Source organism: Phyllopteryx taeniolatus, chromosome 14 (genome assembly GCF_024500385.1).
Source record: "Phyllopteryx taeniolatus isolate TA_2022b chromosome 14, UOR_Ptae_1.2, whole genome shotgun sequence".
NCBI classification, from domain to species: Eukaryota; Metazoa; Chordata; class Actinopteri; order Syngnathiformes; family Syngnathidae; genus Phyllopteryx; species Phyllopteryx taeniolatus.
This window is the reverse complement of record NC_084515.1, coordinates 8,462,849-8,481,154: the sequence shown is the minus strand read 5'-3', so window position 1 is coordinate 8,481,154 and position 18,306 is coordinate 8,462,849. Positions and strand designations below refer to the sequence as shown.

General features: G+C 42.9%; 1 long non-coding RNA gene across 1 annotated transcript; it reads right to left on the bottom strand.

Moving 5' to 3' along the window:
* Nucleotides 1–4,868: 4,868 nt before the first annotated feature.
* On the bottom strand, nt 4,869–17,975 carry LOC133488977 (uncharacterized). The gene is made up of 3 exons (XR_009791782.1): nt 17,742–17,975; nt 13,590–13,671; nt 4,869–5,087 (listed from the first exon to the last, which is right to left on the bottom strand). It is a non-coding gene; the product is annotated as an uncharacterized LOC133488977 (long non-coding RNA).
* Between the last annotated feature and the right edge of the window lie 331 nt (nt 17,976–18,306).

Genomic DNA, 18,306 nt, shown 5'->3' with positions numbered 1-18,306 from the left:
CTGTGCAAAGTGAACACTAGATGGCGCTAGAGAGACCTTTTTCCATTGGAATCTGTGAAAATGTGCATGTGAATTATTTTTTATTACTATTGGCTTTAACATGGAGTTTAATTTTCCCTTTATCATCAATAACTTGGGACGAGAACTTGAACATGTTTAAACTAATTTGTATATTCTGTTACAAATCATGCAGTCATCATCATCCTCATCCTGGTTCCATGCTGTTGGCACTGCCATCAAAGCTGAACAAACGTTTTTCGCCTGTCGCATGAATCCATCCAAAATGACAGTCCGTAGGCACGCTCGTAGCCATAGTTACATCACCTCCACTCTTCTGCACCAGTGGACAGAGTGCTTTTTGATGAATAATAGAGAGTGACTGGCGAGAGAGGGCCATGGATGTTACGGCTCGCTTGATGACAGTGGGGTGGGGGGGCACATACCATCAGAAGAGTCATGTACAAATAAAAATACTCACAACGGATACCAGTGTTGTAGGTATGACTTTATTTTGAAAGAATGGAGACACTACATGGAATGACTCATTTAAAGAAAGGAGGGTTTCTCAAACTTTGTATCAAGGTCCAAAATGGGCCGCAGGTTCACTTTTATGGGAGTAGGAAGTAAAATGCTGTAAGCTATGTCATTAATCATCAAGCAACATTAAGGGATTTTTTTATTCATGTTTGTTGTAGCTCATGACTGTTCTTGTCTATGTTCTTGTTAGTTTCTGTGTAGTATAGACCAATGTTATGGCAATACAAGTTAAAAAAGTTTGGGGTCACCCAGACAATTCATGTTTATTTTCATTAACAAAACAGTATTTCTTTTCTGAAAATAAGGACATTTCTATTTCATTTCCATCCATCCATCCATCCATTTTCTACCGCTTATCCGAGGTCAGATCACGGGGGCAGTAGCTTTAGCAGGGACGCCCAGACTTCTCTCTCCCAAGCCACTTCATCCAGCTCTTCCGGGGTGATCCCCAGGTGTTCCCAGGCCAACCGAAAGACATAGTCTCTCCAGCGTGTCCTGGGTCGTCCCCGAGGTCTCCTCCCGGTGAGACGTGCCTGGAACATGTCTGAATCAGGTGCCTGAGCCACCTCATCTGGCTCCTCTTGATGTGGAGGAGCAGCGGCTCTACTCTGAGATCCTCCCGGATGACAGAGCTTCTCACCCTATCTCTAAGGGAGAGCCAGGACACCCTGCGGAGGAAACTCATTTCGGACGCTTGTATCCGGTACCTTGTTCTTTCGGTCACGACCCACAGCTCGTGACCATAGGTGAGGGTAGGAACGTAGATCGACCGGTAAATTGAGATCTTCGCCTTTCGGCTTAGCTCCTTCTTCACCACAACGGACCGATACAAAGTCCCCATCACTGCAGATGCTGCACCGATCCGCCTGTGGATCTCCCGTTCCATTCTTCCCTCACTCGTGAACAAGACCCCAAGATACTCAAACTCCTCCAATTGGGGCAGGATCTCATCCCCGACCTGGAGAGGGCACACCACCCTTTTCCGACTGAGGACCATGGTCTCAGATTTGGAGGTGCTGATTCTCATCCCAGCCGCTTCACGCTTCATTTCCAAACTTTTGAACAGTAGTACTGTATATATATTTATACAGTTTGTCCCTCTGTCTGTCTCTCTCTCTCTCTCTCTCTCTCTATATATATGTGTGTGTGTGTGTGGCGGCACGATGGGCGACTGGTTAGAGCGTCAGCCTCACAGTTCTGAAGACCGGGGTTCAATCCCGGCCCTGCTTATGTGGAGTTTGCATGTTCTCCCCGTGCCTGCGTGGGTTTTCTCCGGGCACTCCGCTTTCCTCCCACATCCCAAAAACATGCATGAATTGGAGACTCTAAATTGCCCATAGGTGTGAATGTGAGTGCGAATGGTTGTTTGTTTGTATGTGCCCTGCGATTGGCTGGCAACCAATTCAGGGTGTACCCCGCCTCCTGCCCGATGATAGCTGGGATAGGCTCCAGCACGCCTGCGACCCTAGTGAGGAGAAGCGGCTCAGAAAATGGATGCTGGATGGATATAAATGTGTGTGTGTGTGTGCATCAGTGCCCATGGCATGGGTAACTTGCACATCTGCAAAAGCACCATTAATGCTGAAAGGTACATACAAGTTTTGGAGCAACATATGCTGGCTTCCAAGCAACATATTTTTCAAGGACGTCCCTGCTTATTTCAGCAAGATAATGCCATGCCCCATTCTGCAGGTGTTACAACAGCGCGGCTTCGTGGTAAAAGAGTGTGAGAACTAGACTGGCCTGCCATCAGTCCAGAATTGACGACAACGGAGACCCCGGTCTGTTGACCAACTGAAGTTGTACATCAAGGAAGAAAGAATTCCACCTACAAAGCTTGAAGAATTAGTGTCCTCAGTTCCCAAATGCTTATTGAGTGTTGTTAAAAGGAACGGTGATGTAACGCAGTGGTAAACATGCCCCTGTCCCAGTTTTTTGGGAATGCTCTACAGTCATCAAATTCAAAATGAGTGAATATTTTGAAAAAAACAAAGTTTATCAGTTTGAACATTAAATATCTTGTCTTTGTAGTGTATTCAATTTATTAAACAGACATTTCTAAGTGACCCCATGTTTTTGAGTTAAATTGTATATACAACAGTGTGTTTTCATGGAAAACATGAAATTTCCTGGGTGACCCCAAACCTTGGAAAAGTCATTTGTATTGCCATAACATTGACATATGCTCCACATTTACACATGATAGGATAATGTATATACATTCTAATTTGGGTATTGAGCTGAACAAGTTTGAGAAATCCTGGTTTAGACACACACAAATACACGCACAGAGGAAACCAGAGAGCATGTCACGAAAGTCAAGCACACGCACAATGGGACATCCTCAATTGCAAAGTCCAAAACAACCCTGTTAAAAGCTGTACCGGAAAGACTATCTTCCAAACGTGACTAATTCTAGCGTTTATTTGTTCCTCTGGTCCATTACTGCCAACATAAGACAGGCAGTTAGCATGGAATTAAGCAAGCGCACTGTATAATTAGGCGAACAAAAAAGAGAGGGATGCAACATCTGAAGAAGAAGAGGCTCCGAATGATTACACATTCACTCCACTTCCTTCCCCCTTGCTGCACACAGAACCGCCAATTAGACGAGAGGTGGATAAGGACAAGCGAGCAGCCAGAAGTCTATTTGTGTCCCTATTTCTCCTGCTCCCCGAGACTCCCCAGCAGAAGAATATAGAAGTGAAAAACAAGAAGGAAATAAATAAAGAAATCACAGCCTTTCACATGCGGTTGGGCTGGTTGGCCGAGACTGGAGTCAAGGCAGATCTGGGCCACAGTTGCACTCATTGTTCAGTGAGCTTTTCTACACAGTCCAACCCAGCGACAGCAATGAATGTTGATTGTGACCACAGTGTGACTTGTGTGTGGGGGGAATGCGTGCCTCGGGATTTTGCATGCGCCCACTCGCCCGACCGTCACGGCCGGGGGGCATTCTTCGCTCTTGGCTGACGTTGTCGGGGCGAACCTCGGGGCACAGTCAACGGTCGATGGTTTCTATGTGATCCATACCAAACTCACCGACAGCGTTGAATGTTCTCCGAGGCAAGCGGGACGGCGGCGCTGAACAGGATGTGGCTCAGACCGCAGAGGAGGAGCGGTTAATGACTCATGTGTGCTTAATCTGGACTATAAACTAAGGCGCTTTATTGCATTACAGTGTTCCCCCGCTATCTTGCAAATTTTTCAGTGACTGCTTTTTTTTTAATGGGTTTTTACTGTATACTGTACAGGCTAGTCTGAATTTAGAGTTGTATGCCTTCAGTGTCGTACCACATTAAGCCACAACATTCCAAGCAGGACTGAGCTCTACTGGAAGAGACGCAGCGTGATTGAGAGCAAAAAGAGCCACAGAAGGTCCCCAAATGAGTTCCAGAAATAGTTTTTGAGAGAATACATGCCTATGAATATTGTTATATCCTCCGCTTGTATGTGTTGCTGCACAATGTCTGTTAAAGTACCAGTCTGAATGTTTATAATTACCGTGAAATCTATTCTAATTTCAGTTAGCCTGTTAGCTATTTAAAAATATTTTCATGCTGTCCTTGTATATTGCAAACCTCTACCTTTTGCAGGTAGATGTGGAACGTATCCCCGCGATAAACGGGGGTTCACTGTATTGCATTTTCGCCATGCTACCACCTGGATCAGATCTCTTTGAAGTCGTCATCTTCAGTGAAAAACTGGTTGACACCTAAAAAACACAGCAGACAAATGTTTGTTTTTACCTTGAATTGTAACAACAACGTATTTCTAACTCATCATACAACATGACCCATAAAAACAAATGGCTCACAGATGATTTTATTTCGAAAAGATGCTAGTGCAAGTGTACATGCATATGCGGCAGACTTTTTGTAATTTCTTCTCCTAATGACCCATGCTAAATTTAGCTCCTCACCAACATACAAAGCTTGTCTCTCAGTTGAGATGTACCACTTCAACATAGCGCCTTGACACCTATGTACTACTTTCTTTTTAGACGGAGCTTTGGCACCATCTAGTGGCATCTTAGGCTGTTACAGACAGCACACAAACTGCTGTCTTACTCGGTATAGGCTACACAGGGAAAAATAAAAACATGAATAGATAGATTCAAGCAAAGTGAAATATGATTATGCAGGGATTATTAGACATAGTCTTTATATGCTGGGACTAGTGGTTAGGAAGTCTGCCTCGCAGTGCATGTCACAGGTTAAAATCTTGGCTACGGCCCTTTTCTGTAAGTTTGCATGATCTCCCCGTGCTTGCATGGGTTTTCTCCGGGTATTTAGGTAATTTAGGAAAATGTGTGTGTGTGTGTGGGGGGGGGGGGGGGGGTGTGTGGGATGAATAAAAAGTCTAGCTTTACTCCTTGCAAAATAATTTTATTGCCTCAAACTAGGAATAGGCATAGTAATCGATTCACTGGTGGTTAAGAATTCTTGCTGTGTGGAACTCTGTGTTGAAGCAACGTCTTGACATCAGCTGTAGGAAGTTAGTCAACATCCGTGTATGGTTTATGGCACAACTCCCCGAGCAGCATTAATCTGGCATGGAAATAGGAGGTCAGACCATTCAAAGAAAGTGAGAAATTCTCACATCCCATTGAAATCATAATTACATTTGGCGAAGTTAATCATAGGACAAATTGAAAAATGTCATTGTTGTGTGGATGGAGGATGGAAATGATCAAAAACAACCTCCATCATTGTCCTTTTCCTCAGAAATTCTAAAACCGACATGTTCTGTTGTAATAAACACCGTCAGGCACGACATTGGTCAGAATAATATTAAAGGCTGTCATGGTTCTTATGGACATCTAAACCGGGGGAACAATGCTGCCATGTCCCACTGCGCAGGCTGGCCTTTCATCCGGTGAGAGCTCCTATTGTCACAAGCGGGCTTTTGCTCCGAGGGGAACAACTATCAGCAGTGTCACCCCGCCGCGCTGCGCCGGCCGGGGCTGACGTCAGGGTGCCCAACGCGCATCTATGAACATTTGTTACCCCCCTTTTTATCAGCTTAGGTTACTGATGTCAATGAGCAGAAGGGGGGCTGAATCCATTACTCTGTTGGGGCGGGAGGCAAATGTCAGCCCACTGCGCCAACATGCTCTCCGCCCCACGGATGAGAAATGCATCACGTTATTGCAGCTATAATTCAGAAAGCCATAAAGGAGAGACAATTGGCTCTTTGAGTTACTGCTTGTGCACACTCCATCCCTCTGTTAATGCGAGAAAGAAATACATTAGACTATTGGAAGCTCCATTTATAGTAAATAAAACATTAATGTAAAACACTAACTGCCTGCCGGATGAAACAAGGTTCTCATTACCTCTGCCAAGCACGAAAGCACAAAGGGGAGAGGTATTGTTTGGTGTGTGTGTTAGAAGGATCATGCAAAAACTACACCACCGATTTTCCATGAAATGTTGAAAGGTGGCATAGGATGTGCATAGTAATGGTATGTCCTCGTCCAGCACATGAAATCAAAAAAGGCTGCCCATTTCTTTGTTAAATTTTGTTGTTCCAAGTATACTGGCGTTATGTTAGGTTTTAGTGGGAAATTTCATAACCAACCTCAAGACTTGGCAGAACACCATATCGTTTCATGGTCCTTTGATACCTTTCGTTTCGGCACCTATCATTTCGATCAAATTGATAGGGTGAATTTTGTTCTCCCAACTTAATTTAGGAAAAAGTTCAAACCCCATTTGTTCAGTGCTCTAGTGCCTTTTTTATTAGTTTCCCAAAGACCCCCCTAAGACTTTATCTCAGAGAAACGTATCAATTCAGGGATTGTCCGGGATTGAAAACTGAACCTTTTCTTGTCTCCAGTCAAGAGAGGCTGTCGAACATGTTGATGCTGATGGAGAAGTTGGGGATTCCACTTTAGTGGATCTGCCTGAGACAGTTTTGTGCGATACCAACTCCATGGAAACCCGAGTTGACTTTTTCTTTGAGCACTTCAAAGTTGAAGGCATCTGTAGAGATGGCAGATGGAGTCTCTACATGTGGCATCAAAAGTCCTGTAAGGAGCTCATTGCTCAGCAAGAGAGATGTCTCTTTGTCACCACTGTATGCTGACCTACATTCAGAAGAGGAATGTGCCGATGTTCCAGTGGAGTACGATAAGAGGGGTAGTGTTTTGATGAGAAAATGGCAGCCATGTGCTGTGTTGGATGGTGCCATGTGCTGTGTTCTCACAAAGTGCTCCCACTACCATTTCGTGCTGAGACTCTTACTCTAGCTCATGCAGGCAATAAGGCTGGCCATCTTGGGGTCCATGCATCCATCCATTTTTTTCCACTTATCTGGGGTCGGATGGGTTGGTTGGTGTGCGTGTGTAGTGTGCGTGTGTGTGAGTAGGGTGGGGCTTTTTTTAAACTAAAAATGTTTAAAAAATATATATATATATATATATATATATATATATATATATATGTTTTTACACAACCAAATCATTTAGAGGGTGCTTAAGGACATTTTTAGGGGGTCTTCATTAATTTAGGTGTTTTTCCCTAAAATTGTAAAGTAACAATTAAACATTGGAAATAATTATTTCATGAATAAAATATTTTAAATATTCTACATGCCCCTTTTAACTTTCTTATCTCTCTACGAATGACCTCGCCCAGCTGTCTGTTCTTACACATAAAATGTGGCCCTTGAGCACAAAAGTTTTCCCACCCATGTTTCATATTAAAATAGAAACATATCGCACAGCTGTAGTGTGCTGTGCTTTTAAACCAGGAATCCTTGGTGTCGATATCCACCTTGTTTACTTTGAAACTAAACATGAGATAGGAGAGTCACACCCTCACCCCACAATGAGACCTCAGATGAAAAACGGGTAGGTCGATGGTGAGGAGAAATGGGGTCTTTGCCATGGCAACCCTCGTGTCAGCCCGCCATTTCTTCTTAATCCACTCCCCTCCCTCAGTGCAGCTCAATGTCTCACCCTCCCCGCCTCTCTACAGCTGAATATTTTTTTGGTGTTGGAGAGAGGGGGGGGGGGGATCATAGCTAACCTAGCATAAACCAGGGGTTAAAACCAAAGATCATAACACACACATGTACACACACACTTAAATGCTACATTGATGGAGGCAGATAATCTTTTGAAATAGCAGATAATTGCACCATATGGCGAGCAGGCCACTCCTGCCTCAGCCTATCACTAACAAACCACCATGCAGCTTCATCGTGCACTACTCATCTATCAAGTGCGGCACCAGGAAACTTTTCACTCTTCCCCAGGCGAGTCACTCTAGGCGAGCGACAAAAGCGGTTCTGGGAGAAGTGGGTGGGAAGAGGCGTCAGCTGCTAGACAAAATAAAAAAGGCTCTTTTTGTTCCCGACAATAAGCGATCTTTGGAGCGCTTCCGCAGCTGCAGCCAGATAGGCTTTCATTTGCAACTTCTCCTTTCCTCAACCAAGAGGAGATTTACTGCGGATAATAAAATTCAGAGGATTAGAGTCATCTTACAGCAAGAAATGGGAACACAAGAAAGTGAGAATTAGCGAAAGTAAAATGTTTGTAGTACAGTGGGAGTGGAATGCAATGATGTGCAAGTAGGCAAATCTTTCTGCATAGAGTTGAAAACAATCCATACTGCAGCGCTTGTTAACGTCAAAGTTGGTCTAATGTCAAATGAATTGTTCCGGAGTCAAACCTTTATGAACTGGCAATATTTTAAGTAACATTTTAGCACTCCTAAGTGTAGATAGAAGTTCACCGCCAAATAGTTTTCACAACTTGCAAATTCACCTATCGACCATTATTTGAAAAACCTGCCTATTTGGTGTCATCCTGTGGCATCTTGGTGCCAAGGAACTATGTTGAAGTGAGGGGAAGAGTTTCTGTTAGACAAGCCAAAGCTCTGTCTGATAGAATAGTGCTTCGGCGCCATCTTGAGGCATCTATTGGCAATTTGACACTTTTTTTCCTCTTTGTCATCAATAACACCTTTCTGTGGTGAAAATGCAAAACACACTAGTGCAATTAATCCAGTAGTTGCTCACTGATCTGATTAATTTCTGGAGTATCTTCCGGAAATCCCAAAATGCACTTCCCCAGAAGGTGAGCCATGGACGAGGGGGTGGGGAAGAGGAGGTGCCAGTGGTTTGTCTCTGGGGTGGTCTGATGCAGCAGTGGGCGAGGTTTTAATGTTACAGCATGTCCAGTCTATACTGTACATTTGCACTTAATGACTTCCAGACCTCCGGATTGCCTTTGGGGGCCTCATACATTCCCCTCACTCCCCCTCTTAAAATGCCTACACATGCATATGCTTCACTTTAAAGGCGGGACGGTGTCTAAATGCGCTGCGCTGCTGCTCCCAGTGAAAATAGAACATAAACCACAGTTTTCATAAAATACGACGTAAATATTCAAAGTATGCGCAGTAATTACAGTCTGCGGTTCTTTTCGTCCATATGTAGTTCTGGCTACACACACTAAGGCAAACCTGCACAAAGACTCAGTCTGCTCTAATGTGAAGCATCTAGTTTTAACTGCTGATTGCATGTAGCCTGTCTCATAGTACAAAAATGACCCCAAAAAAAAGTCAACTCAATCAAATTGTATAACTATAAACTATACAACAAACCAAAAACACAAAGCCTGACATCTAAAGGTGGGTACACACATAATGATAATGGGGCCTAATTTAAGAATTTCAAGTAAAAAAACATTTTTTTCACTTAAATAAATGTGAAAACAAACTGTTCTCATAGATTAAATACAAAAATATACTGTACTTAAAAGTTAAATACAACTGAACAGTACTTAACAAATGTACTGTACTGGATTAAAAAAATAAAATAAAAAAAGCTTAAACCACTGCAACATTATTCAGTTTGAACATTTAATTCAATGATTCTAAAGGTACCACGAGAGGTACCATGAGGGGTACCTGTACCACACTTTTCACACCAATTACTGCTCTTAAAAAATTATCCTATGCGATTATCCTGTGGTGTGGTGTGTGTTAAGACTGTTTTCTCCCGATCTGCTCTGAAAAGATTCAGGGCCGACAATCGTGAATGTTAAACTAATGTTCAATATTTACGATCTTCAGGTAATCGTACGATCTACTACAGACTCCGTGATTGTCACGAGAAATGGGAAGATAGCCAATTAGGGCAATCGCTGACACAAATAGAGGAGCAATTGCTTGTCTTGAGTGTTTGTATAACGTTACCAGAGAAGCTAAAAGTTAGCTTAACTACTTCTATTTCTTCTACTATTACTCTTTCTTCTTCTTTGTATTTTCCATCAGTGTAGATTCCTTGTGACACCATGTTGCCTCGCACAGGTCAGTTTTGGTACTACGACAGTTAGTGTTAGCTGTGTGGTGTGCCGTGTTGGTCATCTCAAGTACACCACACACTATGAGAGCGGAAAGCACACACTTGCCTATTTTTTTTCTCATCATGTGTGGGGTCTCGTGTTTTAAAAATCGGTTCAGATGTTAAGAATAGCAATGTTTACCATGCTAAAGGTGGCATTGCGGGACAGTAAAAGCGCCAATAAAGAGCAAAGGGCACATTGAAACACAAGGTGCGGAGTGTGTTCAACAAGTGCGACGACATAAACTAAAAACAAAGACAGCTCACTGGTGCCTTGGGACTGATTGGCAGGGTGGGGTCACCCGGTGACCCCTAACCTTTTTAACCCCTGAGGAATGTTGTCGTGCTGGTGCGCGTATTGTTCCTGTCTTTTCGAGGAGACTCGGGCATGCATCAGATGGATGTGAAGGTTGAATGTTCCTCAGTGCTGCTTCTTATTCTTCTTTAACCACCCCGCACCCAACAAAAAGCACCTTTCTTCCCAGTAATCCTTTCTTTTCTGCTCATCATTCCCAGATTTGGACAAACAAAAGGTATCAACAGGTCTGAGAGTAGGCTGTTGTTGAGCGTTTGGTGTGCACATGCATGCAGAAAGGTCACTGACCTAAATTTGAAAAAAAAAAAAAAAAGGGACCCAGAAGGCAGCTAAAGTGCTGAGAAACCTTCAGGCACCACGATGTATTGCCGGAGGAAGTCGGCTGTGGAAGAGGGGAGGCTGACAGATGAGAGGGGCAGACAGACAATTACTGACCAGGTATGTCTACCCACCTAGGGCCGGTCAGAGGAAATGGAAGAATTTATGATGTCATAAAAAAGTGCCAGCAGAGAGGTGCCTGAGAACAGGTTGTCTCTGGAGCTGGAGCCATAAAAAGACTCCTGTGGTTTCCGCTCCCTCCCCCTGACAACCACATGAGATGATAACAGTCCACTGAGCTCCAGTAGTTCAATGCAGAGTGCATAATTCAACAGGGAGCATGTGATAATGTAGGGCATAGATTGATGGGGACTCTTAACACTCAAATCTTTTATCATCTATCACACAATAAACTACAATGGAACTTAGTAGAGTGCCCGGCTTTAATAGATGCCCATGCCTGAATTCGTTCAGATTCAGGCATTATCCAGTGAGTAAATAGGCAAAATCTAATCTAAAATCCAATCCAAACTGAATATGCCCCAAATTTTCTTTTTTTTTTTTTTTACATAATCCGATGAATACTTTTTCAGTCAGCAAATGTACTAAATGATGACAAACATAAACATAACCTTTAATCTTTTGAATATAATTTAATTTTTTTTGCCTGTGAATATTGTATATTTTGGCATTACTATAAAAACGTTTACACATGAAGTGCAACAGTATATTCTATGAAATAATTTTTTCAGATGGTACATATAAATGGCCAATTTTAATCAGAATAAATATTAAAATATTGGTACTAAAGAATTATTTTATCAAATCACCTTTAAACGGGTGGTTAGAAAGTCACTCTGCACTTATATTTTAATTAACAGAAATATTTCAATATAGAATACTTATGTACCTCCTGTATTCTTTTCAATATAGATTATCGTTAGTTTAATACCATAATTGCCATTTTAATTTACGGTCACAATAGCAATAAAAAAATAATACGCTTGCTAAATATTGTGGGTTTTTTTCTTTATGTCTATGTTGATTCTCAATCATCCGGGTCATGGTAATCCGCAAAGGTTGGATCAAGGCAACTGGACTCTTCTTGTTTGGTGAATTTGTTATGTTTATTTATTTATTTCTTTTTTTCTTTTTTTCTGAACATTTTCAAAAATGACTCAGGCAATTATGCTATCATGCTAACAGTATGTACCTCCTGTGTTCTCTATTAAAACATGTCTGTTAATAAAAATAAGTGCACAGTGACTTTCCAAAGACACTATTAAATTATTTTGAAATATATTTTAAAATGATGAATAATTATTATTACTATTTACTGCTTGTAGGAATTTACTTTTGCTTAATTAAAATAGGAAAACTCAATCTTGCTACACTGCTACACTATACTGTAAGAAAAATTAAAACGTTCTCTAAATGATGTGAACAACATCCGGTCCTCTTTGTGTGCGCACACTAACACGTACACACAACGGCGCGCTTTCTACTGTGAGAAGTTGTTAAAAAAAAGAGAAAGGTGGTTATTTGCTCTACAGCCTCGCTAAGAAGGACTCCCATTGTAAAAAGGAGTGGCTGCACAGCCCCTTTTTCTTTCATCCCCCTGCTGGAGGCACGCTGCCTTTGTGTCACGGAGGAACGAACAAGCAACCTCTTGGCAACGCTACACTGGTCAAATACCTGGGAACTACCGTCGACCCAGTGGGGAAAAAGGGAGAAGTAGGAGGAAGAAAAGGGACCGTAAGAGATGGGGAAGGGGGTGGGGTGTAAGGTGTGAGTTTTGCCCTGTGATATTGCGAGACTGGTTGGATAGAAGGAATAAAAGCTGCTATTTAATCCCAAATAGGAAATAGGAAGGAAGAGCACCTGGAACCAAATTATTATTACAACCAACATGTTTAGAATTTGCACAAAAAAAGAACATCTGCTTTTGTATGTTTTGTCTGTCATTTAAGAAAAGTAGAAACCGTATGGGTAATTAGGATCCTGCACCCCCACCCCCAACCCTACACACACTTTCATGCCAACTCAGCAGCATAGCGCCACTTCCTGTATAAGAGGGCCCGTATAGGGGTGAAGTGAGTTTAAGTCCTCCCCAAAGCGACCGCAGCCAGCCCCAATGTAAAGCTTTACGTTTCCAGTCTGCACAGGCAGTCTGGGCAGACAGACCTCTCTGTCACACCTCATAAAGCAGAGCTCAAGCAGCAGGCTTGTTTGAACCCGGGGGCGGTTGGGAGGGGGTGTTGGTGGTGGGGTTAGATAAGGCAATATGAGGACAAAAAAGGACAAAAATGTAGAGCCAAGCTCCACGTTGCACACAGAAACATGAGAAAATTCCTCTGTTAAAGCTTTAAGTGTGTCCTCATTTCAAGTCTGTGTCTAATTGTCAGGAGGAAAACGAGGAGGCATCAGTTTATTTTCAAACAGTCCACAAAGAATGCCTGTCATTTCCCGGCGTTCCCCACTTCCATATGAAAGCCCCCCTTTCCTTGAAGAACAATGGGAAAGATTCCAAAATTTCCATGGGGAGTTTCTGGCGTGACCGCATAATGACGAGCGTGTTGCGACAGGACCCGAGAGCACCCGCCTGTGCGAGGACAGGGTTACGCCGCGCCATGATTAAAGCAGCCGCGGTGTCTCGTAAAGGAGCTGGGAATGTCGGGGACTTTTATTGGGCATGGACGGAGACCGAAACCGAGAGCAGATGTTCCGAGTTTAACGGGTTTCGCTCGCCTCCCGACCGACTGATCCCTAAGTCGCGGGAAAATTACACACCCACGACGTAAGAGTTTCTTAATTAAGCAAAAGGAGCACCGGTTCAAATGTCAAACTCCGTTAGGCCCTTGAAAGCCAACTAGCTTGACCCTGGCAGACATGAGCCTGTGGCTAGACATAAGGTCGGAGGTCATCCACTCATCTGGATGGGCAGTATGCCACGACGTCTGGGGGGTCTCCATTACCTAACCTTTTCATTTACACAGGGAAGCACTAAACACACATATGGACACGGTTGCTCTGAACTTGTTGACCGTCTGACGTCTTTTACCTGTGAGGGCCTTCACGCCTTCCAAGTGGTCTGTGCTAGCGGGCCCCCGACATGCCTGCCTCTTTGGGTCCCTGGATGAAGTCTGGCATGGAAAAAAAAGACAGAAAAACACAGAAATTCTAAGTCTATTTCCACTTTTGGTTCCAGCCCACTGGACATCATGACTTTACGGTGTCCCGCCGCTGTATTGTGGTTCATCAATCGCGCACTGCTATAGTGGCGCCTTGACATACAAGTTGAATGTGTTCCGTGACCACACGTGTAACTCAACACACTCAAATCTCAAATCATCTTTTCCCATTGAAATGAATGGAAATGCCATTAATCCGTTCCAGCCTTATCCAAAAAAATTTCATTTAATGAAGGAAAAATAGCAATCCATAATAGTGTACTTTATAAAAACAGAGAGTAATTAAATAATTCAATAGAATTGTCCACCTGGGGCAATGTAAGTCAGACATACGGATATACCATTCATTGAGACGTCTCAACTCTTTTCAGATCATTAGTACTGCACTAATATTAGTCATTCGTTGCAGAGGATAAAGAATATATGACTGCAAGTACTGTTATATTGTCTGCCTACCTGTGTTGCTGCACTTTTTGTGTTTAGTCTGGTGCTGGACCTCAATACAAATGCTATTTAACGTTAGCAATAAACTAGCGGACTGAAAGGCTAAGCTATGTGTTTTGTTTTAAATACACATGTAATTCTCTTTGTTCTGTTTAGTTAGACAGTGTAAATTTCAACTGGGAGTGGCAACAAACAGCTTGAACTCTAATTTTTGAAGAATTGTTCACTAAATGCCAAAATGCTTCTTGTTGTGAAGTGAATTCACTGCCACCATACAGCGCACGTATCTCAAGTCTGCCCTCGCATGTCAAAGCGACAAATCGTCTGAACGATGGCTCGTATCTAAAAAAAACGAAGTCGAGTCACTTGTATCTCAAGGCACCACTGTATTATTCTGTATATTCATTTTTAAAGTATACTTACTGTAATAACCTTCCATTTTGAAAAGGAGAGCCACAGTCGACGGACGATGCCCTTTTCAGCCGTTTATTGAACACCGGCAGAACACAAAACACACTCGCACAGGAGCTGCTGTCAGCCACACACAGACACGCACATGCTACCCCACCAGGCCTGCCTCTTAAAGGCGCATATCTAACATACAGAAACTACAATACGTACAGTATTTTCCATACATTTTATGCTTGCAATTTTTGGGTGTGTTCAAATATGTCGTGGATTTTCACCTATTGCGGGTGGGTTTGGAACTCATCCCCCGCAATAAACGCGGCCTCCCTGTATATCTCTTGCAGTTGAGTCAGAAATAATTGACTTAAGTTTTAATGACTGAGAAGACTAAGGGGAAAGGTGGTTGGGGGAAACACATTTTTCTTCTCCCTCATGCATGTGTTCAGTAGTTGATTACGGCAGGAAGTGGATCTGCTTGGAGTCATGTGATGAGACTCCCTAATGATAACAACGTAGATTTTCACGAGTCTTAGTGCCAGGAAGGTTTTGGGAAACAACTGCGGCGGGCCGCACTTCAGAGCCTCTCAGCTGGATGAAATTGCTCATACGTGATAATGGGCTACACGGGAGATAGCATCATTGCTGCAGCGGGTGAGGACAGGATACGCCAGCATCCACCCACGAGCCCAAACTGTATTAAAACAGATGTGCTTTCGGACATCCGCTGTCGATTCCCTGTCGATTTACAGCGGAATCTCCAAAGTGGAAGGCCCCCAAAGTGGTACACTTTGTTCATCCAAACTCATCTGGCGTTAAAACCACCATTATGCTGAGTGAGCATCTGCAGCAGTGTTTGCCAAACTTTACTGAGCCACGGCACAAATTTTACATCAGAAAACTCGACCATGACCATACAACAGTCACAAAAAGTACACTACTACTGTGTATACTTCAATAATCACGAGTATAAAAGTTAATTGTATGCCATAGAGTGGAAGAGCATTACATTGTTCTGCCTGTCACTATACGTCACTTGCATAGATAGATGAACAAATATATATTTGCAGTAAATAAGTACAAATTTTTGAACTTCTGTAATTCAGTGAAACTACATGATCTCACCCATGAAATAGTGGTGAATGACTGGTCCGAAGGATTTTCTGATTTTTTGTGTGCAATGCCATCACAGAATGCTACCATTGATACCAAAGAGGAAAAGTCCGATGACAACCGTCGAACCAGAAAATGAACTTCAATATATGTCAACCTTCTCAAAACAATATGATCAATACCAGTAATATAAATCACATACTAAACACACTAAAATCGTTTTATCAAGCAGTTGCTAATGTAAATATACTTTTATAGTACACTTATTAATTCTGCAGCACCTATAAAATGATACTCGGGGAAAACAAAACAAAAAAAAATAAAATCTGAAGATTCCTGTTCCTTCTCCATTATGCATCTTCAAGTTGTTGTGTCGGCGGCACGGTGGACGACTGGTTAGAGCATCTGCCTCACAGTTCTGAGGACCGGGGTTCAATCCCCGGCCCCGCCTGTGTGGAGTTTGCATGTTCTCCCCGTGCCTGCGTGGGTTTTCTCCGGGCACTCCAGTTTCCTCCCACATCCCAAAAACATGCATGGTAGGTTAATTGAAGTCTCTCAATTGCCCCTAGGTGTGAATGGTTGTTTGTTTATGTGTGCCCTGCGATTGGCTGTCAACCAGTTCAGGGTGTACCTCCTGCCCGATGATAGCTGGGATTGGTTCCAGCACGGCCGCGACCCTAGTGAGGAGAAGCGGCTCAGAAAATGGATAGATGGAAGTTGTTGAGTCGTTCTACTTAATTTCAGTGTTAGTAAACAGTGGTTAACTTTAGCCCTGTACGACTGTTACGAGTCAATAGTTGTTTTAGAGAATGGAATAGAATAATTCTCTTTACATTATAGCCTATGGGGGAAAAAAATTGCTTTGAAATGAGAACAATCTGGAAGTCAAACAGTGTTCGACTTTGGGGATTCCACTGTAATTAACCCAGTCGTTTTTTTTGTTTTTTTTTCTGAAGACGCACTCAAACTTAAAGTGAAGGATAGTTTCTCAATAAAAGCCAACACATTGTGTCGTTTCATTAAATCATGCTGTGTTCAATGCACTGTTTAATACAATGCCGCACTCAGCGTCTAGAAGACTTAAGATATTCCAGATGGCAGAATAATTCATGGACACTGCCTCATTAACTGTAAGGCATATTAGTGCTCATCGACATGGCCATTTTTATTTGTATTTATTTTATTTTTTTGAAAGGAAGCTCGCTTGCTGATGACGGTGAATTTAGCTACTAAAGAGTGGACGCCCTGTTTAAAAAAAATGGCAGTCGAGCCATTTCAGTCTATTCAGATGCGCAGAGTCTGGACACTTTGTTCTGGACTATTTTTTTTTATTTGTATTTTTTTCCCCAGAGACGCTGCTTCATTATAGCATGACACAATTCCCGTGGTTAAGATTTGTGAACATTTTGAATTAGTAGTGTTCTTGCAGGGGATATATCAGACACCATGCGTCATGGCGTGGTCATAGACGGGTGGTGGCTCTCAATGATCGCTGTCTGTTCTTCAGGTGTCTCTCTCTCTCTTTCTCTCTCCCTTTCTTTAAGTATGTGTTTGTGGGTGTGTGTGTGTGTGTGTGTGATGTTTTTTTTTTCTCCTTAGGAGTGGGGCTCTGCCGTAATGTCGATACAATGACAGATGGTCCCGCACAAAGCCGGCGCGCATTGTTCAAGCTGAAAAATAATAGCCACCATTTATCAGCCGTTCGCGCACTTTGAAACTCGAGGGGAAACACGGGAGTGAAAATTAATCCAAGTTAAAACTGTTCGGAGGAGAAGAAAAGAAAAAAAAAACTTTACACGCATGCATCTCTTATTCAACATGCACCACGCGTGGACGCGTCTCCGGAAGCATCGGAGAAGTTGCAGCGTGGCTAATTAAATTTCTGGTATTTTCCACACAGTCAGGCGATAGTTCTTATGATGAGATTTTTTTTCCACATCTGCTGGTTTGATCTTTATAAAAAATAAAAAAAAAATCCCACACTCACGCGCCACATTCCATTACAATTTGACCACAATCTCATTTTACAAATTCCACTCGAGTCATGTGCACATACTCACGCCAATAGTCCAAACGCGCACAATGTGGCAATCTCCTCCACGTTCCACAAGAGACTATTCTCACTCTCCTCCGTCCGCGAGCAACTCCACACCGAATGAGCGCCGGTGCCCGAAATCCACGCATGACGTCTACGTCGGCGGCTCAAGAAAAAAAGGGGAGGGCATCCGGTTCGCACGGATCGCCGGGAGCAACACGATAGGCTGGCGGAGATATCGCTTGACAAGACGCGCGTTTGCCATTGGACTACCAGGCTCAAGGGGGCGTGGTCATCTCCTGTATTATTTAGGCAAAAAGCGGGTGGGGAGAGAAGGAGGACACTCGTGTTAGCGTGCTCATATATGTCTGCAGACAATGGCCTGTCTCTCAAGCACATTAACACACATCGTATATTCAAAAAGAAACATACAGTTTGTATATGGCTGTTATTTTACGTGTACATCCAATGTATGTCTTTCTTTCTGGAACTATAGTAGATAAAAACTACACCCAAAAAATGACATTTTCAGGTCAAATGCCCTTTAAAAAATATGCTGGACTGTCCCCTTTCCACACAGCTATAAATAA